The sequence below is a fragment of the Thermobia domestica genome, chromosome 11, assembly GCF_964235325.1.
Source record: "Thermobia domestica chromosome 11, izTheDome1.hap1.1, whole genome shotgun sequence".
In the NCBI taxonomy this organism is placed as follows: domain Eukaryota; kingdom Metazoa; phylum Arthropoda; class Insecta; order Zygentoma; family Lepismatidae; genus Thermobia; species Thermobia domestica.
The window spans coordinates 131,464,008-131,489,958 of NC_137464.1; the positions used below are offsets into that span (position 1 = coordinate 131,464,008).

The 25,951-nt window shown below is 36.7% G+C and overlaps 1 protein-coding gene across 4 annotated transcripts in view; it reads right to left on the minus strand.

Annotated features, from left to right (window-relative positions):
* Window positions 1-25,951, minus strand: part of LOC145664449 (DNA topoisomerase 2-binding protein 1-A-like) — a 1,008,895-nt gene that overhangs the window by 781,306 nt on the left and 201,638 nt on the right. The window lies entirely within an intron of this gene.

Below are 25,951 nucleotides of genomic sequence, written 5' to 3' on the forward strand. Positions count from 1 at the left end.
ACCAGTTACAAAACATGGATGTATAATTGCATCTTACATCATGGAAGTTCTTACTTAAAAAAGGTATAAAAGGCGATGTTTTGAATTCTTTGGAGACAGCATTTTTGATGAACATTTCTTGAGTCACGCAACCCCTTACAATCAAATAAAAATAACGAAGATATAAGTGAATAATCATAATGTAATTTGTGAATAACACTTCTATATTAAGCCATATTATAGCAGATTACCTTTCTCAAACAAAATTACATCAAAGAGATAATCTGTTATAGTGTCTTATTACTCTTCATTCAGTATAGCCAATACACTGAAACGTAGTAACTGCTATCGACTCTCGAAACAAGAAACATTATTGCGTATATTTTAGCGACTTTCATAACTAATTTTTGGTGATAAACATATTAGTTGGCAACTATGTGAGTGCTTTTCGACGCCAAAACTGACTTTTCTTGTGTATGTGTGTGTGCAGAGAACAATAGCCTTTTGTCTCGAAGGTACTGGAATTTCTTTCTGCGCAGTTCTCTGAAACATTCGAGAAATTGCTATGTCATGTAGTGTCTTCAGCCATTTCCAAGTCAAAGTCTGATTGGACAATTTGGTTAATCCCATTGATTATCAGCCAATGAAAAACAACGTTACGTCCAAGGTAGATGAACTGTCAAGTGCTTTGTGCTGACTAAAAACTGCGCGAACTACTATTGAAGATGGCGTCCTGAAAAGGGGTTGTGCACACACCGTGCGGAGAAGCACATCTTTATATTTATTGAAGTTAACAGATAGTTTCCCCAAAATGGCCCAGTAGAAAAAGTTACGTCATGACTGTACATATTAAGGCAAAAAAAGATATAATTCGCCTAAAGAAGAAAAAGGGGAAGTTAGGAAAATGGACAGCAAGTGAGGACTAAGAACCGGCATCCCGGCCAGGAGTATTGAGGAAAATACTAGTAAGTAATTTAAATTTTGGAACATTCCCAATGATGTTCGGAAGGAAAACCAAGTTGTTGAATGAAAAATTACAGTGACAAAGTGATATTGTTTGTTTGATGAAGCACGCCGCTTGTTAGTGTCATTCGTCGATTAGTGAGCCACTATAAAGAATTTGGTTGAATTAAAAAAAAAAGAAGAAGAAGAAGAAGAAGAAGAAGAAGGAGAGATAATGTACAAATAGCTAGATAGATTAGGCTACGAAATCATACGTATATTAATAGCAGTAAACGTGTATATTTCATATATCTTACAACCGTACGGTTAATGATAAAAATGTGAAATTTGTGATTGGTGTTTTTATAACTCATGTTCACGTGTGTTTAGTTCATTTTTGTTTCATTATTTCGTCATGTTGCTTATTTGTAATGTAGGTCATTTAGCGGACAAATATTAACTTTTCAAGTCGGATATTTGTGTTTAAATTGTCCTTTTAACTTTTAATAAGTTTAATTTCTCCACGAGTTCAGGTTACGGAACGTATCTGCCTCAAAGTGGCAATAGTGGGCTATCTCTCGTGGTAGGTAGTTAAAAAAAAAAAGAAGAAGAAGATGATAAGAAATAGAAATAATTTTGTTTGATCTTAATTAAAGGTAGCCCATACGTAACCAAACACGGTGTGACCAACCTTTTATCCAGGTTCTCCCAAGCTTGGGTAAAAGTTGGCAAAGCACAGTTATGCTATCGGACGGAGGGGATGATTGGGAGAGTTTTTGATGCGTGATTTTACTGAATTAAAAGTACAAGGCTGATTCGTACGACCTCCTCTCGCCGAAGCGATAGCATAACCTAGTGTAATATTTTTGCATTAAATAACACGAAGTGGAAAAAGAAAAAAAACTTCTTCACAATCTGGCTTTAAATCTGCTGATGAATTTCCCCGCAAAGACAATTTGTCTGCATAACGTAACAATGTACAAAAGAAGGGAAAGTTCTGAGAAGCAGACTTTCAGTTATGATGAAACAGAGTCTATAAAGTCGCGACAACTACTGAATCTTTCTGTATCTAAAGCCATACGAAAATAAATCATAAATATTTCAAGATCTGCTGCACGGAGCATCTTGTAATTTTAGATAACCTTTCAAAAACTAATTTTGAGAAACTGACAGATCATATTCAGATATCCCGTTTTGTATCTTAGCTGACTTTTGAATTAAGATTAAACATAATACAGTGAAGCTCTTTGCTCCTCGCATGGACATTTTTTTTTTTTTTTTTTTTGGTCCCTCTTTCATTTTTAACCGACTTTAAAAGGGGAAGTTCTCAATTCGACACGCTGATATATATGTTTGTCTGTGTCGTTTCGACATAGGTGCACCGATTATGAGGATTTTTACTTTGAAAGAGTATGCTTTCACGGGGGCTCTACATAACTTTCAGTGGGATCTGATGAACATTTCCAGAGCTACACCACGAAATTCTTCAAGGGCTGAGTGTTAATATCGTAATTAACTGATTTCACTACTTCAACTTAGATATACAGATTTTGATTCTTCTTTTACAGTTTTAAAGAGTATACTTTCTCGCAGGTTAAATATAAATTCCATCATGATTTAAAGAAAGTCTCTGGAGATAGATTATGAAGCTCCTCAACAGATGATAGTGTTATCGTGTATAGAATTGACGTATGATTCTGTAACGCCTAGAACAATTTAGATATATATTTTGTAACGCACGCTTCGTACGCTGAGCAATTTTATCCTACCTTTACTTCAGGTACCTAAGCAAATTACTGCGATAAGGAAAAAATGAAAAAAATAAAATAAAATAAATGATTTCCAGAATACACTGAAAAACAGAAAAATAAAACCCTTTCTTAAATAATAATATTAACCGACTTCAAGCGCTAAAGGTAGAAATAATAAAAGCGCTATAAAGCAGAAAATAATAAAATATTTAAAAGCATAAAATAATTCATTACCATTTCTATATACAAAAAAAAAAAAATAATAATAATAATAATAATAAGGACTGTGGCAAGCCATAGCAATTTCTCTCTCTATATATATAAAAATAGAAGTCGCTATGTTTGTTACTTAGTAATTCTTGAACCACCCGACCGAGCTCGATCAAATTTTCATCATAGATGAGGTTCGGGCCTAGAATGTTATTTATCATTTCACTTTGATGGTGCAAGTTAGGGGAGGAGGGAAATATTTTAAAAAAATGATCGAAAAATCACGATATTAGTGTCGAATCCATAGTTTTCGCAGTTACTGAGATGAACAGTGACACTTCCGATGTCGTTTAAATCCAAATTCAGTCCCCATTAGTACTCCTAAAAGAGGATGGTGTGCAAGGCACACCTGCTGGCTTATATATATATATATATATATATATATATATATATATATATATATATATATATATATGTATATGTATATGTACTGTAGTGCTTAAAAATATAAGAAAATTCTCCTTATCCTTATAAAAATATGATTTTCGACTGTCATGGTCACAGTAGTCGTTTTATTGAAAAATAATTACATATTCTGATAGGACGAGTCATTTTACATAAGGAAACGCTGTTTTGAGATGATTTTGGTGTTTTCCCATTTTGAAATGGTTTTGGTGTGGACTTCAGGCAAGACTTTTTACTTTTGGATAATTTGCTGATAATGAACAGTAATACGTCATAAGCCCAAGACAAGGATTAGGAACAAACAAAAATATGCAATACTTAAGTAAGAAGGTGTGAGAAAATAGAAAAGCATTCATTTTATGTTACGAATATACCCGTGAGCAAGTGATTTCAACATAAATCGACTTTTTAAAACTTCAGAATCTGTTGCAACCAGGGTTGGCTGGTTTAAACCAAGGTTTAAGTGAAAGTCTTCTCCGTGGTAACCTTGGTATTTCATAAGGATGTTAAGTCTAAACATACGAAATGAAACCAAATTATATATTTCTATTGATTCAATGCCTGTTGTTTTATAAAAAAAAACAAGGTTTAAATATATTGATAGAAATTGGCAAAATTTATGAATTGCCCACGTAGCTTCCAACATCAACTTGGATTTGACTTTAATTTTATTGAATGATATCTACATGCCAAATTTGTAATTTAATACCTCAGTTTTAGCGTAGTGATTATGATAAGTTGACCTTAAAATTTTACATACAAATACATTTAAAGTAATAACAGGATTTTCCAAGTGGCTAAGGAGGGAGTTTCCCGATTTATATATAATTCTGGTATAATGTTTTTACTTGTTTAACTGTTTATTTTTTTGTCCTTCATTAACAAGTAGGCCTATGTAAAGATCAGTACAACGTATTTTTATCAGGAGTCCTTCGTGAGTGAGTCGGCAATCGCATTTGTGACCAATTAGTCCCGGTTCCGTGTCCAAATGGACAATTTCTCTTGGATGTAAATCGAGAAGCGGTTTGGATTCCGCTTTAAGCTTATGTGACCCCTTCCAGCATAACCTTGTTGTTGCATAATAACACCAAGGCGAAACAAACTCATTTCTGTTCATATCTAATATAAATACATAGTGTAAATTATTTAAACCAAAAAACCTGGTTTAAGCCAAAAAAAACCGGGTTTAAACCAAAAAACCTAGTTTTTTGGTTTTTTCAATAAAAAACATGGTTTTTGCCAACCCTGGTTGTAACAATCTGGTTTTCACGGGTTTTTACTAGTAGTTGATAAAACTGCTATCTGTCGTAAAATTTCATAAATATGATGACACCTTCTTATTACCGATAACAAAAAAACTACAGGCCAAAGCAAGGGCAGTCGCTTTACACTTGCGTTTACGTGTGACAACTGTGTTCGACCGGAGACAGGGGCAGTGTTTCTTCAGAAATGGCGAATGTCAATTAATGTTAAATGGCAGCTTATTGGTTTAAGAAAAGGTGCCAAAAAACAGAGAGATAGCCCACATCTTGAACATAGTGAAGAAACGAAATAAGTGTCCGATCGTAAGTGTTGCGGCTGAAAACGTGTTCTTGACAATCGTGCTGTTCGCCAGTTGTGTACCTTTCAAAGGTGAACAGAAGAGCTAGAGAAGAGAAGTACGAGATCCTTTGAATAAAGAAGTGTCTATAGGTACAATAAAACGAAAACTTACCGAAGTGGGCAGAAGGTCGCGCGTTGATATCCAAAAGCCACTTCTGACTGCTGCCAACCGAAAGCAATGATACGAATGAGCGAAACATATTTGCATTGGTCCGAAGAAATGTTGGAAATCTTTTTTTCCTTCTTCTTCCAGATGAGACAACCTTTCAGGTATTCTCTAGTCGACCAGTAATGGTGAGCAGAACGCCGAAAAAAAAAAAAAAAAAAAAAAAACTTTAAACGTGATGCACGGTGCCGAAAGTGCAAAAGGGAGACGAATCTCAAATCATTTGGGGTTGTATGACAGCTAAATGGCCCGGCGAGATAGCCATGGTGAATGGTTCTGTAAATACAGATACTTGAGTTTGATGGAGGAATATATGATTCTGTCAAAGACGAAATTGCTGGGAAGAGTACACTTGGTTGTATCAACAAGATAATGAACTTTGTCATGTCTCCAGGAACGCTAAGAAGTTGTTTACCGAGATGAAAATTCCTCTGCTGGAGTGTCCAGCATGATCACAAGGGACGAACCCAACTCTGAAGGTATATGGGACTTCATGAACCTAGAAATAGCAAAAGGATGATTTGGCTCTGCGCTGGAGCTCCTGAGAGCGATTGCTTAAATTTGTAAAAACTTAAGGACGAAAAAAGGACCTTTTAAGGAACGGGTAAGGTCAAGGTCAGAATGTGTAAGAGCTCTGTACAACGCAAAAGTGGGCAAACAAAGTGTTAAAAAGGTTAATTTAAAGTGTTAAAAATTAATAGCTTCGACGCTAAACAAATTGTGAAAAACAAAAAAATATACTGGAAACGTGCAGTTTTACAGATTTTGCAAAGGTATAAAATCCCTGTTTTCACACCAACACAAACATAACAAACTTTATATGGAAGCCAAGCTGATTTCTATTTTTATCATACTTTTTTAAAGAGAAATTGCATATTTTTGTTTAAAATAAACGTGTATCTGCATCTAACAAGTAAACCTTACGTTTGGGTGAATCGAGTTGCTGACTGAGACACATATGAGAAAGTAGTACTAAATGTGGTCAGTATTTCAGTGAAGTTGTAGGTGCGAAGCTCCAGGGGTTTAGGAGATACAGCTACCAGAACATCACATGGAAGTACAGAATAGTCTTCATACAGTTGGAGGTAAAAGCCCTGTAAGACCTCTTGTAACGACAAAAGGTGAATAACAAATATATGGATACATATTAGGACTAGGGGGAAGTCATATAGTAAGGGTATACCTGACGGCGGCCATCTTGAAATCCGCCATTTTGAATTAAGGTTAAGTTTTTAAAATAGGAATAGGGTCATGTGATTCATTATTTAAGGCGCAAATTTAATCAGAAGAATAATGGTGACGTTACTTTTGATTTACGCGCAATTGGTAAAAAGTTACAGGGAAATTAAATGTGGTTGCAGCATATGTATTAGTCCTTTACCCCACCCTGTAAATTTTGTGTTAATGATAATAATTAAATAAAAAGCAGGTGGATAAATATTAGGTCTATGGTAAGAGTTGCCTTGATGACGGCCATGTTCAAATCCGTCACTTTGAATCAGACAAAAGTTTTAAACAAAACGCATAACATTGACACCTTATTAATAGCAAATTTTACCATAAATCCAACGGTATAACCATTTTTGCTTTAACGCCACCGTTGTATTTCTGATTAACTTCTAGCCCGAAGTCATCTATTGCATTACTCTATTCCCATTTAATTTTGTACTGGTTAATGATAAAGCAAAAATGGTTATACCGTTGGATTTATGGTAAAATTTGCTACTAATAAGGTGTCAATGTTACGCATTTTGTTTAAAACTTTTGTCTGATTCAAAATGACGGATTTGAACATGGCCGTCATAAAGGCAACTCTTACCATAGACCTAATATTTATCCACCTGCTTTTTATTTAATTGTTATCATTAACACAAAATTTACAAGGTGGGGTAAAGGACTAATACATATGCTGCAACCATATTTAATTTCCCTGTAACTCTTTACCAATTGCGCGTAAATCAAAATTAATGTCACTATTGTTCTTCTGATTAAATTTCCGCCTTAAATCATGTATCACATGACCCTATTCCTATTTTAAAAATTTAACCTTAATTCAAAATGGCGGATTTCAAGATGGCTGCCGTCAGATATACCCTTACTATATGACTTCCCCCTAGTCCTAATATGTATCCATATATTTGTTATTCACCTTTTGTCGTTACAAGAGGTCTTACAGGGCTTTTACCTCCAATTGTATGAAGACTATTCTGTACTTCCATGTGATGTTCTGGGCTGTATCTCCTAAACCCCTGGAGCTTCGCACCTACAACTTCACTGAAATACTGACCACATTTAGTGCTACTTTCTCATATGTGTCTCAGTCAGCAACTCGATTCACCCAAACGTAAGGTTTACTTGTAAGAAGACATGAGTACGTTCATTTTCGGCAAATTATCAAAAAATGAAAAATCTCGTTCAAAGTCACGGAAAACAACAAAACCAATTCAAAACAGTATTTTCTTATGTAAAATAACTTGTTCTTTCAGAATATGTAACTATTTTTTCAATAAAACAACAAATGTGATCTTAACAGTTGAAAGCCATGTTTTAATAAGGACAGTATTATATTTTTTGAGCGCTACAATATAATATGTATGATATTATTATAAATGTATATATATCCTTATATTAAATACAACCAGGCCTGGTATAGTTAAGTGGTGCAGACACCAAAAAATCTAAAAACACTTTATACAGGATACATAAGTTTGGCCCTCCACTGTACAACACGTGTTGCGGTTGCCGATCGTTTTCTGTTTTCAATGTGTCATGTGGACCTTCCTCTTCCGTCAGCAGTAACTAGTTCACCTGTGAGTGTCGTGTTGTGAAAGTGGTGCGGTAAAATGGGCGACCTGACAGACTTCCAACGAGGCATGATCGTTGGTGCCCGTCTGGTTGCAGCTTTAGTGGCAACAGTGCCGAACATTGTGGGGACATCAAAAGGCACTGTGTCCAATGTCACGAGGGCATACACAATTCATGGGCAAACGACGTCTGCAAAGCACAACAGTGGTCGAAAGACAATCCTGTCAGATAGGGACTGAAGAGAATTAAACCGGATTGGATCAGCTAAAAAAAAGACCACTGCAATGAAAATTACGTCTGAACTCAATTCCGGCCTACAGAACCCGGTTTCATCGAAAATAGTGCGACGGGAACTTCATAAAATATAAAAATTCATGGCAGGGCCGCTATCGACAAACCCCTGGTCACTGAAGAAATGCGAAGAGGCGTATCCAGTGGTGCAAGGACCACAAGGCGTGGACTCATAAGCAGTGGAAACACGTAATGTGGTCCGATGAATCGACCGTCAGCATGGAGGTGGTTCTGTTACAGTATGGGCAATGATATCGTGGTTTTCTACAGGTCCCATCATAGCCCTGCATGAAATGATGAATGCTACGGCGTATGAGGCCATTTTGGGGGCCAGGTTCCGGGTTCTATCCATGGCCCAAATATTGCTCCCTGATAGTGATGGCATCTACCAAGATGATTTGGCACCCTGTCACGCTGCAAAAACGGTTAAATCATGGTTTGAGGAGCATGACCAGGAGCTATCACACCTCCACTGGGTCCCACAATCATAAGATCTGAACATCATTGAGCCATTGTGGTCTAAGTTAGAAAGGCGTGTTCGGTCTCATTACCCTCCACCAGCATCCCTTATGGAACTGGAGCATGTTTTGGAGGAACATTGGTACAAAATTCCACACATCACGATTCAGGAGCTCTATACATCCATTCCACGTCGGATCCAAGCTGTACTGGACGCAAAAGGAGGCCCCACACCATACTATGTATGATTTTCATACTTTTGCAAACGTTTTAGATTTTTTTGTCCAACCCATGCATATCCTTATTTATAATTTATAGTAATTATTATTCCATGTATAATAATGTAAATTGTATAAACTGTAATTTCTTGTTAATCAATTTTATTTACTTTTTTTTAGGTGGAAACACTTCTCTCTGGGGCGACGGACGGTATTGCCTTTTTCCTTTCTTAATAGCATAGAACAGCAACTTTTATTCTCGTTTGAGGTAAACTCAAACCCCTTTTTTCCTGTAGCTGGTTCCTGGACTGTTTGGTTGATTCCTATATAAACGCAACCTTCAGCAGTCTTTTCTATTATGTTTTCGGAATCTTCCTAAGCGGTTGAAGTGAAGTTAAATAGATTCTGTTTTCGAAATTTTAAAAAAATATGTGAGATGTAAGGTTGTAGAAATTCAGTGTCATTCCAAGAGAGACGGAAGAGCGTGTAGGGTTTTTAGCAATTTAGAGCTGCTGAGACAGAGTTGATAAAATGGACCAAAGGTTTAATTTTGGGCAGGGGAGCCGGACTTAAGAAAATCTTAGCTAGGAAGATACGAGAAATTTATCGCGGTTACTAGTTCTTGGTTCGTTACTTATCCGCGTTGAAAAGTGTATACGGGAATTAAGGAAATTTAGTTAGAGATTTATTAATTTGTATATTAATTAATTTCTTCTTTTCCGATTGTGACGAAAATGTAGGAAGAGTAGAATTCATGTGTTAGTGAACACAAGAGATTCTGTAATGAAGATTCTATAATTAAAGTTCGAAGCGGAGTCTTGAAACATAGATGAAGCTGATAGAGATGCAATCTGAATATATTATTTCCTTCGGATTCAATATACGGATCCAATGAACCTTAGTACCAACTCATTCCTAACCTACAATTTAGCTAGAAAATTCCTAATGGAACTGAATCAAGTCAGATAAGTTTCACGCTTAGGGAAAGTCTACTGTAAGTAATTAGTAGTGCCAATAGAAACCAATCAAGGATTTTGTCGGCAGCTTGTAAGTGCACGCGAGTCAACAAGTTCACAGCCCAATCCCTAATCAGAAACATTATAATCATATATATTTGGAATTAAGTAATTTCGAAGTTTAGAGGACTTATATAGGAACTTTAGAGGCTGAGTGAATAGAGAGATTTTAATTACATAGCAGTATACCTTCTTAATCAATAAATTAAATTTATATAAACGAAGGTCTATGGTTTCTAAATATAGTAAACCGTTTCGGTAATTGATATAATATAATTGTACTTCTTAGACAAGTTAAAGTACATATACGTTCTATCGTTCTATACTATCTGAATTAAAATAGCGAGAAATAAGGACCTGAATTAGTATAATTAATTTTCAAAACGAGACAAAGTATGCCATCTCTTTTCTCGAGAAGATAAAGGTACAAGAGGAAAGGATTTCCATTTTCGGATAAAGGTAAGAAAGTGGTTAGTTAGGTAGATAATAGGAACACGATTGGCAAGTAACATGTAAAAATAATTTAATATGACCTACATTAGTGTCAAGTTAATAGTTTTTGGAGTTTCTAAGTTGATTGGTGATAGTTTTGGTGCCCTTTATGTCCAAAATGAAATAAATTCTCCCTATGTGAAGAACGGGTATTCTGCAACGGCCTTACAAAATTACCATTAAAATTAAGGTTATATAAGAGTTAATTTCTATGGCTTGCACAGACTTCAATTATTTTATACATATAATGGTAATGAATTATTTTCTGCATTTTACTGTGTCCATTATTTTATATTTGTTAGTGCTTTTGTTGAAGTCTCTTAATATTATTTTTTATTTACTTATTCCTGTCTAGTGCAATGAAACTAAGCAAACATCTTCCACAGTACATATGCATACACTTCTGAATATGTCTCATGTTCTTTGGCTCTGGATTGACTCAACAGTCACAGCTGTGACATTTAGGTTTAGATTCACAACTACGGCTAGAGTTGCCAGATCTTACGTTATTCCCGTAAGTTCTATGTTATACGTTTTTATTATCCCCGTAAAACGATTTCTTGCATTTTTGTATAAATAAAAAATGACTATCTTGCACATTATACATACATACACACACACACACACCCACAATTATATATAGATATAATGTATGTTAGTGCCGTTTTCTAAATCAGAGGAACTGATTTCCTACACACTGCTAACAATGCAACCCAACGATGTTACTTAATATTCAGAGAGAATATGCAACACGTTATGTTAACCGTACCCTAACCTTATGTTTAAGAATGATTTGGTTTTAGCATCTTTAAGTGTCAACATTATCTTGATCATATCGCAGTCTCGATCGATCGTGATGTCAGAAACAAAAACTACTGTGAACTAATAAAAGCACCTCTATAGCGACATAATTTAATGTCGTGGAAGAAATTATTTAAAATTTTACAAAAAATTATATAATTGCTTGACACATGTATTACTAATACCTTCGGAACTAATTAGGTGGCTCCATCTTATTGGTAGTTGGAGAAACTACGGAGGGATTCAATAATGGCTCTGGCTCTATTGTCAGCTGATGTAAGACTGTGTGCCTAACTCGTGGGCTGCTAGTTGTCATATTCGATCAGGGTACGTATTGTCTAACACGTACTATGGAGTATGTATAGTGGAAACTTGTCACAATGAAAAACTGAAAGTGAACAAGTGAGTCCGTATATTACGTTCAGGTTTTAAGTTTTCGTAGTATTTGTAGAAGTTATGAAGACTTGTATTTAAATATAAATTGAGTGATGAACCTCCCCGATAAACACCACCTTATGTGTCGGGTGGGGAGGATTGCGTGCTACAGTGAAATTTAGAGCTGTGTCGGTGGTAGTTCACTACCAGAAGGGCCACCCCTGCCGAATTGGTCTAAATGGAGTAGCCAGACGAAGAGTGTTCTGGGAGAAGGCAGCAGTTCTCCAGTAGCCAAGTTGGCGGAAATCATAGTGATTGGTACGGCAACTTGGACATTAGTCCCAGGCGTGGTCAGAGTGACTTTAACGGCTGGGATACTGCGGGGTGGAAGGCAAGGGAAACCACCACTCTATTTTCCCTAGTTTGCTGGCAGCAAAAAGAGAACATATGAACAATGGTCTTTCCCAGGTCAAAATGTAGTTCCGGAGGTAAAATATCACCCCATTCGGATCTCCGGGAGGGGGATGGCTTGGGAAGGACTATTGGACGAGAAAGTAATAATGGGGGGAAGACAAACAGAGAAAGAAAGACAAGGAAGAGCAAAAGGTTTAGGATAGGGACATGGAACGTACGTACTATGTTACAGGGAGGAAAATTAGAAAATCTCAAAGAAGAAATGAAACAAAATAATTTAGATTTGGTAGGCGTTTGTGAAGTTAGATAGGAAGGTAATGGGGTATTAAACAGCGAAGGATATAGAATGTTTTACTCAGGTAATGAAAAGGGCGGTCATAATGGCGTAGGAATAATTCTTGGAAAGCGCTTAAAGGAGAAGGAAGTGAAAGTAGAATTTATTGATGATAGAGTTATGATGTTAAGACTTAAAGGGAAAACGAAGGATCTAGTGGTGATACAGACATATGCACCGACGACTTCGCATGCAAATGAAGAAGTAGAGGAAAATTATGAGAAAATAGAAGAAATTATAGATAGGGAGAAGAAGGGTGCATGCATAATTCTAATGGGAGATTTCAATGCAGTTGTGGGAGAAAAACAGGAAGGTAGTATCGTAGGCAAATATGGTTTAGGCGAAAGAAATGAAAGGGGAGAGGGACTGGTGAATTTCTGTAGACAGAATTCACTAGTAATTGGGAACACTTGGTTCAATCAGCACAAGAGAAGAAGATATACATGGAAATCACCAATAGACGGCGGAAGATATCAGATAGACTATGTTATGATTCAGGACAGGTGTCGGAATAGCTTAAAGAACGCGAAGACCCTTCCCGGGGCTGATATTTTCTCTGATCATAATCTTGTGCTGGCCGAAGTAGATATTCAACTGAAAAATGTAGGCAGAAGAAAAGTAGGTAACAAAGTGTTAAATACTGAAAAGTTGAAAAACGAGGAAATAAGAAATCTTTTCGCTGAAAAATTCGAAGAAAAATGTTCAAACGAGGAAAGGATAGGCGCAGGTAGTAATGCACGGTGGGAACATATTAAACGTTGCTTACAGCAGGCTGCAGAAGAAGCAGTAGGTTACCACGAACACAAAACTGCTAAGAAACCATGGGTTACAGATCAGATGTTACAGAAAATGAGGGAGAGGAAGATGTGGAAACAGGTTGATACAGAAGAGGGCAGAAAGATGTACAGAAAGTTAAATAATGAATTACGAAGAGAAACAGACAGAGCGAGGGAAGAGTTTTACAAAAGAAAATGCGAGGACATAGAAGAATTAGAAAGAGTTGGGAAATATGAGGAAATGTACAAGGAGGTGAAATCTATGGAATTTCGGAGGAAACAAGGGAGTATTATGATGGCAGTAGAAAATAAGAATGGGAAGGTAGTCAGCGAGAGAAATGAGGTCATAGGAAGGTGGAAAGAATACGTTGAAGACTTATATGAGAGTAGGGATACACCGTGTAGCCTAAATGTTGAAGTGGAAAATAAAGTAGGCGAGGATGATAAAGGATTTAGTATTCTTCGGGATGAGTTTGAAAAGGCTATATCCGAGATTAGGAATGGAAAGGCAACCGGAATAGATAACATACCAATCGAATTCATTAAAAATATAGGAGACAAGGGAAAGAAAGAATTGTGGCGACTATGTAATGAAATATATGAAACAGGAGAATGGCCAAGAGGCTTTCTGAAAACGATCATGATACCGATGGGTAAGAAATCCAACCCAAAGAGATGTGAGGATTATAGAACTATTAGTCTCATATCTCATGCAGCTAAAATTCTGCTCCGAATACTGAACAGAAGGTTATATGGAAGAACAAATAAAGATGTTGAGGAAGAGCAGTTCGGGTTCAGAAGAGGCAAGGGCACAAGAGATGCTATTGGATTATTAAGGGTGATCGGTGAAAGATTTATAGAAAAAGGGAAAGAGGTGTATGTTGTATTTATTGATCTCGAAAAGGCTTTTGACCGCGTGAATTGGAAATTGTTGTTGGGAGTTCTAACAAAGATAGGGTTGGAATGGAAAGATAGAAGATTCATAAGAAACTTATACATGAACCAACAAGTAAGTGTTAGGATAGGGGAAGAACTGACGGAAGAGAGTGCAATTGGAAGGGGAGTTCGACAAGGATGCTGCCTCTCGCCAACACTATTTAATGTCTATCTAGAAGAGATAGTGAAAAAGAGCCTACATGATGATGATGGCATTTCGGTAGGAGGTAGAATGATTAGATGCATAAGATTTGCAGACGATATGGCGCTTGTTGCAGAATCTGAAAAGAAAATCAATAAAATGTTAGAAAAAATGAGAAAGGGCTTTGAAGAATATGGGATGGAAATAAATGTTAGAAAGACAAAATCCATGGTGATTGGAACGAAGGGGTCTGTGTCAAATATAAAAGTAGGAGGGGAGAAAATAGAACAAGTGAATAGTTTTCGATACCTGGGTAGTATTCTTAGTAATGACATGAAATGCGAACGTGAAATAAAAATAAGGATAGGAATGGCGAAAGAAGCCTTTAAAAGAAAGAAAAGTCTGTTTTGTGGGACCTTGAACAAAGAGTTGAGAAAAAGACTCATAAAATGCTTCGTGTGGAGTGTTGTACTGTATGGGGCGGAAACGTGGACATTATGTAAAGGTGACGAAAATCAACTGGAAGCCTTCGAAATGTGGATGTGGAGAAGAATGGAAAGAATTAGTTGGGTCGAGCGGAAAACGAATGAGAGAGTGTTAGAAATGGTGGGTGTGAAAAGAACACTTTTAGATATTATTAGGAAGAGGAAGAGAAACTGGTTTGGACATTGCCTAAGAAGAGAAAGTATCATGAGGGACGTCCTAGAGGGTATGGTGGCGGGAAAGAGAGGGAGGGGGCGAAGGAGACTACAATTAATGGATGATATTAAAACAGAAAGATCATACGCGAAGACGAAAAGGTTAGCGGAGGACCGTGGAGTATGGAAGCTTCTCAGCTGCGGCAAGTGACCTGCCAATAAAGGCAGAATACCTATGATGATGAATGATGAAAGTAAACAGGTAACCTATAAAATAGAAATAAGATTGTGTCTGAAATTTTTTGCTATTTTTGATAAGTTATGTGGAATTTGATAAGGAAAAGTGACGTTATATAATTACTGCCTAGTATTCGCACAAATAATGCGAAGGAAAATTTGCTGATATAGATTTCTGTTGAGCTAACCAAATTTTTGAAGTAGAAGAATTTAAATTTTAAAGTTCATTAACTTTTCATTTGAAATTTTATATATATATATATATATATATATATATATATATATATATATATATATATATATATATAGATAGATATACGAGGGTCACTACGAAAGTTTTGATATGTGAAATAACTTACATACTTAAAATCAATTTAACACATACATTTTCTCAAAGTATTCACCATTACATTGTACACACTTTTTCATTCTCGAAAACAACTTTTGGAAGCAGTGTTGCCAGTCTTTTTCTTCAAGTGTTGAAAGTTTATTCTCGTAAGCCACTACAGATTCTTCAGGGCTATAAAATCTTTTCCCACGCATGCGATCTTTGATCCTGGGGAACAGAAAAATATCACACGGGGCCAGGTCAGGGCTATACGGCGGATGAGTCATAATTTGACCTCCGTAAATTCTAAACACTGAATTGTGATGTTGGTAGTGTGTGCGGACGCGTTGTCATGATGAAGCAGGATCCCACGCAATCCAGTTCTTGGACGCCGTTCCCGAAACTTCGGGAACACTTTTGTTAGGCAAACAGTGCTGTACCACTGAGCAGTAACAGTCTTTTGTTCTTCCAGTGGAACAGTTGCAACATGGACAGATTTGGAGAAGAAAGTTGCGACCTTCTTCTTCCCCACACTTCGCGGTCGCTTCACTTTCGTGGGTGGATTTTCGTCTGGAAAGATCCAAACTGTAGACTGGCGTTTATTTTCAGGGTCAAATTGATAGATCCAAGTCTCATCACCAGTAACAATGTCAGAGACGCGTCGAGAATTGCCTCCATCATATCTTGCAAACATTTCTTCACACCATTCCACACGCATGCGCTTCTGCTGTTCAGTCAAAGTGTGAGGCACCCAACGAGATGAAATCTTCCTGAGCCGAAGATGATCATAAAGAATTTTTGTTACTGCTGGCGATACAATGTTCACTGTAGATTCAATGTCCTTGAAAGCTGTTCGAAGATTTTCTCGAATCATTTGTTCCACAGCGCCAATATTTTCATCTGACACAGCTGTTGCCGGACGTCCAGCTCTCTATTCATCTTTAAGCTATGTCCGGCCTCTTCTAAATTCACCAAACCACCGAAAAATTGTAGCACAGAAAGGAGCAAGGTCCTCAAATGCCCCCTGCAAACGGTCAAGACTTTGTATCTTGTTCAGACCACTTTCGAAATCGTAAAGGATCATTGCCCGAAAATGTTCCCTTTCGAGCTCCATTTTAGACAGCCGAATACTGCTCACATCAACAAACAAGTGAAGGCGATACGGCCACGCCGATAAGCGAGGTGAGTTGAAACTTGCTTCGCTTCTTCGCTCTGGATACCACTGCCGAACGCAATTGTTGAAATTCAAATACTGTGACACAACAATGCGTATCTCAAAACTTTTGTAGTGACCCTCGTGTGTATATATATATATATATAGCGTTAAACACAAAGGTCGGCAAAGTGGAGTATCTCGAGAAATATACTTGCGATTCAAAAATCACGAAACACATGTCCAATATTTTAAAAAGATCTATTTAACTAACAAAATAAAGTTGCCCTCCCTCTCAAAATTTCAATCCCTATTTTTATTGAGATTCGTATTCTGCGACTGAAAATATACAACTTCCATTTGAAGTACGTTTTTGTTACCCTACTAGATGGCGCTGTAATCGCAAAATAATAATATCATTGTACGTCACCTGATGTTGATAAACGAAATATCTCGAGGAATACACTTGCAATTTAAAAGGACATGAAATACATATCCAACAATTTAAAAAGATCTATTCAACTGACATAAAACGAAACTTTGTTTAATGCAATGACATATTTCGTAAATTGTTCCTTTTTTGACTTCATAACATCCAGCAGCCCGCTTCATATCTCGAGTAATTCCTAGAACATTGTCTTATTATAACCACTGTTGGATATCTTCTATCCTGCTAATTCTTTCAGGGGTTTTAATCACATATATGCTATGATAAGGAGCGTTGTCTAACACTACTATCGAGTTACTTTTAATTCTGCAAAAGAGGACTTGAAACCATTGAATGGACTTTTCTGATGTCATTTCATCATGGTAATCACCGCTTCTTTGGAAAGTAAACAATTTAGCCCCTGGAATTAATCCGTTTATAGTTCCTGCATGCAATTAAATAATCTTTTTGCCCTTCTCTATTGAGGTATTCATTGTTCCTTCTTTTGATCCGCCTGTTCAAATTTTGTTCTTTGCATAATCCACATTAACACATGTCTCGTCCACCCATACAATTCTAGACTGATCTCTACAATTTGGCGAAGACACCTACATCTCCATGCCACGATATCGTTTCTTCTCAATAGAACCCGTATGTCTGAGTACTTTTTCCACTTGTATCTCAAATCTTTTAAGATCTTCCTTAAATTTGTTCTACCGCTGCCAAACATATCTCAGATAGTGTAACAACTTTTCACAGGCAAAATATTCCTTCCATTGGTAAGTCATAAATGTGACGACGAATACTTTTTTTTTAATCATCCACTATGTTCCAGGGCTTTTTCGTAGTCCTTTCTTCCCAGGTGAACAAAGCGATGCTGCAGGTTTATTTACCTCATCGGGGTATTTCTCTCTCCTAATGTTTATTACTAATTTTTTTTCATATTTGTAAAGCATCACATGTTCTCTCTACTACTTTTGAAACTGGTAATAATGGACAACCGTTTGCACTTCCTTTAGCAAACTAACGTAAGTTCTTACATTATATACCATCTCTCTATTTTGACTTCTGATTCGTAGTACCCAGCCCGGGCTTTTTAAAAGATCTGCTATCTTCCTGGGTCATAGTACTAATTAACCAAAGTACAAGCGAATTTAAAATCAATTATTAAAATAAAAGAATAACTGAATGTATCATATATCTAACTGTGAAAGGCATAAAAAGGTAAAGAAACGCTCATAATATGTCCACATAATTCCAGTTATTAGCTCACAATGTGAAGTTTTAAAATCGTTTTACAAAATACTAAAATTCAGTTTAATATCCATCATGAACACAATGTTAAGTAATACTGAGTGGGAATCATTCTTTTGTCCTTCTAATATTTTTACCTTTGAGTTAAAAGAAAAACCAAGGAAATTCTCCCACACATGTCTTCGTCAACAGTGCATATAGTGCAATTTGGCAACCACTTGGCTGTTCCTATTGTTATGGAATGTTATGGTACTTGGGTTCAGTTCTTGGTAATATTACGATACATTATATTATTGAATGTAATTTAACTTAATTTTATTTGCATAATCACTTGTGTTTAAAGAAAGAAGGAAATAGCGTTATGAAAATTATTTACATTGTCCATGAATTGTTATTTTTGTTACGAAAAGCAAATACTGCAACTTAGTAATATTACGTTAAAGAGAATTTACATAACGAGGTCATTATGTAACTGTTAGATAACTACTATTAATCAGCATTACAATTCCAGAATTGTAACAGCAAATGTTTGCAATGTTGTAAGAATCTTTGTACTCAACTTTTCCAGAAATTTCTTAGATTGATAAAATTTAAATTATCCGGAAAATTGTGTCTTGAGATTTTAAGGATTTTTGGTCAGCAGAATGTTCTTTCTCAACTGAGTTTTCTCAAGTTTCCACGTGCTGGCTGGAGCCATTGTTGTTTTGAAGTATCTCTGAAATCTGCAATCTCATGTTTTCGGTTACATAAAATTGTTTCCTTGGAAATAGAAGTAGTAGTAAAGATCGGGAGTCGGTAGAGCGCAGACTAGAGTCTCGACGAACTAGTAAACGTGGTGAACCGTAAAATCGTAAACAGACGAACATGTCACGATTCGATACAGTACTACCTACAGAATAACGAGACAGAATAATTCACTTAATTCTAAAAGTGTTCGGAAATTGTGCGAACCATTCTTGCTATCAAGTGTTTTACGATTACCAAGTTTGATACTTCCAAGGACATTTTATAACACTCGAAACGGAGCTGCGGAGGACTCTTGGCAACATGGATCCAGCACTACTCAAGGTATGACATTCTCTTTGGCCAATTTCCATCCTTTTATTCCACACAATCTTCGAGACATTTAAACACGTCTAATCTAAGAACACACAAAACTTTATGTTCAACAAATTGATCTGAAATGAACGCAAAGCCTCTTTCTGAATTAAACATCAACCTCATTAATCATTACTCAAATTAGTTTTTAGCTTTTCATTGTATACAATTTTGCCTAACTTTCAGGGGCATGTTCATAAGAGAAATTTCAGATATTTCTCTAAGTTTGGTCTTGTCTTCTCTCTTTAGCTACAATCCCCATATTCCTTTTGAACTAGAGTAGACCAGGCTAACACTATGGTAACAGCGAGCGTGAATTTCGTAACTTTCTGTGGCTCATTCACTCCTCGAAATCAGATATTTCCGATGCTTGCTGAGGTTTGTTCTCTGGTCGGCTATCGTATAGTACGTTTATTAACAGAAAGCAATTCGAAAAAACGCAAAAATATTTTGGCTATAATTTATGAGCACAGACGAATTTTCAATAAGTTAATGTGAATGGATTATCTAAATCTTTGAGCATTTCAGCCACTGCAGTTTCCTCTGTATCGGATATTTGCAAACAATCGAACGTAATATATCCTAATGATGCCAATCATTGAATGAGCTCTAATAGTTCGATCTTCCCTAACAACATTTGATCAACAAAATTCGATACGTACAAGCTCTAAACTTCCTTAAGACAGCTGCCATTCATAATATATTCATTAAAACTCATAAAAGACGTCAGCATATGAAAGTCGCCAAGTCTCACAATAGCAGAAGACAAATCAGACGATGCCTCGAGCTTTCACGAACAAGGGTTGGCTGAATGTCACAAAACTCTTCTTTAAATTTAACTTAGTATTCTTTCCATCTGCAAAATGTGGGATTGAATTAATCGCGTTGTAATTACTTGAAGGTAAATCAATGAATGGTAAAATATAGTGTTTTGGTCTTATCGTGAGGAATCGCACTCGTAATTTTCTCTGTAAAACCACTCCATGCGGAGGGAAGAAGGATTGATAACCATTTATAATTAACCAAGCAATATGGCTTGACTATCACATGATGTATGTAATCTTTCTGCAACCTTCGTAGGAATTTTCTTTTAAGATAAATTCATCCCTCTAACAAGGAACCCCTTGAGTGCGAGGTTGCAAGTGCAATATTTAGTAAAGCTCATTTGAAAGTGTAGTGTGAATAATTATGACAGGAAAACTATTAGCTACTAATGACTCACCATGTGCATCAGGAGGACCACAGAAAATGCGTGTCCGGGAGGTGCAGAGATCAACTTTCTATAGGAAGTATGTATTACATTTCACAAAGGAAGGCGGTGGCTCAGTGGTAGAGCGTTCACCTCTGGTGCCTGCGGTCCCGGGTTCGATCCCAGCCTCCGCCAAGTGAACTTTGTGGTGGACAAACACCGTGTGCGTGGGTTTTCTCGAGGTTCTCCCGTTTCCTCCCACTTTCTTCATTCCACCATTTCACTCATCTCTCATCATCACCGTCTCCTTTAGCCTAACCGGCATAACTGTGGGACGTAAAACTCAAAGATTTCATTTCATTTCATTTCACAAAAGACATCGTCGACATTCACAAAATGTTCAAAACAACCCATTAACTTGCACCATGAACACCGAATGAAAATATCGTGCCACAGTGATCATACACGTTCGTACAATGAAGACCGAAGGCGAACTCCTTGGGAGTTGCAAACCGTTCAGGACGTTCAGCTAGGTATTCACTCTTAAAGAATGCATATAGAATCATATTGGTGTAAGGGCATGATGAGGACTGATGGAGTGTGATGGCATGCAACCGAATGTGAAACAGTCTGTGGTGGAGCTTATCGTGAAACTGGCTATTTTTTAAGACGTAGATGTAGCTAGTGTGATAATATGTTTTATAGACATGGAAAAACAAACATCCAGAGGCTGAATATGTCCAATGGTTCCAAGTGGTATGAATCGCAATATCACATTCTTGCCAGGAGGGATAGTTTGCTCTAAAGGAGTACGATTTATATATGCAGACAAGGAATCAAGCAAAAGCAAGTTATTTTGACCAGCTATTGGCCAAAAGTAGTGCTCATATCATATTTGTGGTTTTCTTACGCCCATTTTCCCACTTTCCCTGCTGTGACGTAAGTATTCTCTACTGTCCTTCGAAGATCACACACAAGAAAGAATCGTAGGGGGCAGAGCACCTCCAACTTCCCGCAGCACAATAAATAACTTTACAGCCAATTTACCATCCTGATTAACAGTCAGCATAATTGTATACGAATGTGTTAAGATATTGATGTTAGTTGATATTGATACAACTCTCTTGGTATCACTACTTTCCGGGGTCTCTTTTATATGCATTTCCTCTTCAAATCCCGATTGGTCGGAATTAAAAGCAATTCCTTACTGAACGATAGGATAAGTTTGTTTATCTCATCTACAAATTTTCGGGCCGATTCCGCAGTTTGCTGTGCATCGTCCAGTTGACACTTTCTTTGAAATTTGATTATCTTACGTCCTCCAATTCTGTAGGACTGTTTGAAATTATGCAACCATGCACTAGTTCCCTTGAAATCACTGTAACCTATGTCTCGCGCAATTTAATGTCCATAACGTAGTAGGTCACTATCATGCACCTCCTGTAAATTGTATCGAATATCCTTGAAAAACGTAAACACAAGTTTTCTTTTAACAAGTGTGCCTTGTCCTCCATTTAATATTTGTAGTATTTCTTACGCACTACATGGTCATAATGCTGCGGACTTTTTCGAAATCTGTTCATAATTGTTTTTATTATTATTATTACTATTATGCTGCGAACGATCATCCATGTACGTAATTATGTTTTATGCCCGCTCCTTGGACAACGATTGTCCTTTACTAAGTTTCACTGGAGACGGGAATTGTGGCTCGCTGTCCAACAAGAATGATGAACTACATGGCTCGATACATGTTTCATTATCACTTTTACTAAGCACGTATCGTCATCATTGTACTCCTCGTGTACATGCTGTTCCATAAAGAATGACCGCACCCTTTATTGTTGATTTGAGGCAAAAGTTTTCTAAGTCCAATTTCGGATATCTTCGGAAAAAGGTAAACCAGGTTCGAAACATCCAAGCCAAATTCTGCAATCGAAGAAAGAAAAAAAAACTGCAGATGTATTTTTCTTCTTTCAAATACCAAGTGTAGAAAAAAAGCAACATTGATTGAAATACTTAATGATTCAATAATTTGAAACATATTAATGCCAGCACATGTTTATTTGTCATTTAGCTTTCCACACGTAAAAGAACATTAAGATATACAAAGAAACCTTTCTATATATATAAAAGAAGACTGAAAGAAATCGAACATAATTCTTGCCTCCGTAGTAAAATAAAGGAGAAAGTACCGGGTGTCCAATATACAATGCAATCCGGAGTTTGGAATAGTAGAGCTTTTGAACCATAAGCAGTACCAAATGACGGTTATACCAATATTAACCTTGTTCATGCACGTATTTTTAAACTAGAAGCAATGATTGAAGTACACTAGAAACCACACTGTGTTGCCAGGTATAACCGAAGGTGTAAATCAATTTTTTTACAAATCACGTAAATTGACTCATAATTCATATGTATGGATGTTCTGTCGTTAATTTTCAGTTTGTATAGTTGGAGTAGCTTGGAAACTATGGAACGAAAAAAGAATTCTTCATTTCCATTTATAACCAATCGAATGAGGCCTCTGTAAAGGGTAACTAGAGAAATTGTATTTTTCATAAATTAACATTCTGAATTGGCAACACTGTTGATATTTCAGTGCATCGAGAGGTGTGTTGAGGATCTATCTACATTATTCAATACCTGAAAACAATGAAAAAGAAACACTTTTAGTTACATGCACCGGCAACACTGCTATTATCACGAAGTGAGTTATCGGCTCTATAACAGATGCTGGAAGTGGCCCCATGTTTTGATTCAAACACAGGTTCACACGTTTCACCATGTTAGCAGTAACTTTACGAAGAGTAGAAGTGTTAATTTTCTCAGTGAAACTGCTAATGTTTGTTTTCAGGTCTTGTATAGTTCGAGGATTGTTCTTGTATACCTCGTGCTTTAAGCAGACCCATAGAAATGAATAGCAGTGTTGCCGGGTGCATGTAAGTAGAAGTTTTATCATGATAATTTCAAAGTTTCTTTTTCATTGTTTTCAGGGATTGCATAATGTAGATAGATCCTTAATACACCTTTCGATGCACTGAAACATCAACAGTATTGCCAATTCAGAATGTTAATTTATGAAAACTATGAATACCCTAGTTACCCCTTATAGAAGCCTCATCCGATTGGTTATCGGCGGAAATGAAAAGTTCCTTTTTCCGCTCCATAGTTTCCCAGCTATTCCAACTATAGAAACTGAAAATTAACGACAGAACATCCACACGTGAGAGTTATGAGTCAATTTGCGTGACTTACAAAAAAATTGATTTACACCGGTTACATCTGGTCACTGTGTGGTTCCTATTGTACTTCAATCGTTTCTTCCTAATTTAAAAATATTTGCATGAACAAGGCTTCATTTTGGTATAATCGTTATTTGTGTACCGATTCTGGTTCAAAAGCTCTACTATTCCACACTCCAGGTTGCGTTGTATATTGGACACCCTGTAGAACAAACAATACATATGAATGTATTGCCTTCAAAAGCAAGTAATATTCATTACAACAACGAAGCCTACAGTGGTAGTGTTAGCTCAGTGGTAAGCCGTTAGACACCATAGCGTAAGGTCGTGGGTTCGATTCCCATCTGCGTCAATTATTTTGTATGAATTTTTATTTTCCGCAATGCATGAAAGATTGTATAAAATAATTACATTAAAATACATCAGTTGTACATTGCAGAACATAAGTAATTATTATGTTTTAAAATAATATCTGAGATAGGTGTTCACTGTACATCAGTATTATATATATGGATGCTAAATACAAATTAAGAAAATCGTATAATAGCAATAAATAAGTTATGTAGCGTATTTATTTGCAGCTATTTGTCATATAGAGGCTACTTCTCAACATTCTCATTGCAGCATGTCATTACGTTATTAAAATATTATCCAAGGCATAAAGAGAGAGTATAAAGAGAAAATATCCAAAATCGGACTGTGCTTCCAGAAAAACAACTCAATAGCACCGGAACGCTCACAAGACTTCCCGATCACCAAAGGTCACGTGATGAGACTGAAATTGTCCATAGAATGGAAAGCCTTTACATGAGTTTCAGCTGAATACTCTGATTTGCTTTTGTAACATTGAAGTGACATGTTTTATAACATGGCGATGCCTTGGTCGCTCTCATCTTAAATGTTATATGTATCTGAAAAATACATGTTTCAGAATCCTCCAGTACTCATGCAACAATTTTTATAGAGGAAGTTAGGTTACAGGCATATAATTTGAAGTACTCACTAGGATCCAGCGTTTTACCACTTTTTTCTCGGAACCAAATGTAATACCTGGCAAAAGTGGCCCACCCACATGGACATTACAGGTGGATTTTTTTTTTTTTAAATCAGATAATATATTCTGTGAGAACTATTGTCTCGAAGTCACAAAATTTCACTGAAAATTACAAAAATACCAAAGTTGTTCACTAATTTTAGCTATATTAAAGTAAACATATTTTTGGTTAAATATGTGTCAGTTGCTATGAAAACTGAAATTCAAGTGTACAAATGCGAGTTGTATGCCCTGGGAGGGATAGGGGCGCCTCTTCTGGGGCCAGAAAACGGGCCATATTCAGTACAGTTAAGCGGTTGTGCAGGTCCTCCCTCACCTGGCCATAGCCTGGCCAAGCGACCCAGAGCCCACCACGTGGAGATGGCTGCGCCTAGGGCTCCTCCACCAGCCCTACCCAACCAACCAACCATATATAGGGCCGGATGAACTAATTCAATTCGTCAGTCAGGAAAAATTTTCACAAATTGGGACTTTGATTGAAATTTAGACACAGCTTGCTTAGAAAGTAAGGTTGATCTGATCATCCCGTCTTTAGCATCACTGCTACATACTCGGGAGTCTGCTTCAGTGACTAATTTCACTATCCGTTCTACTGCCACGGATAGACGGTGAAGGACCATTCTGGCACAATGTTGTCAGGAAGTGAAAGCTTGTCCATGAGCTGTTTGTTAGATACCGTCCTTAGAACTGGTGGTACAGTTATTGAAACATCAGTGCTTTCCCAAAAGATCATTTCAGTGTAATCTTTCGCCTCAAAATTCAGACTGGGAATGATGTTATGATGATTACCTGCTTCGTGTTCTCAAGCACTAAGAATCTTATGTAATGCTGTCTTGTCGGACAGCAAGTCGACCATCAGTCATCATGGCGAGAAGAACATTTTCTGGAAATGCGAAGAATGCATTCGTCTGAATGTATGAACGGATTACAGCCTGGTATTTCCTTGGTAAGTATCTAGGCCTATGAATGATCTCAAAAACGTGACGAGGGCCATTAGCAATGGAAGACTGTGTTCTGACGCGGTATTGCATAACCACATAGACTATAAGTATGAATGTCACAATTTCTATTAATTTCTTGGTTGATTTCTTTATTGCAATATACAATCTTAAATTCTGTTTGCAGTAGTCAACCAGCGAGCTTTGTTTAGT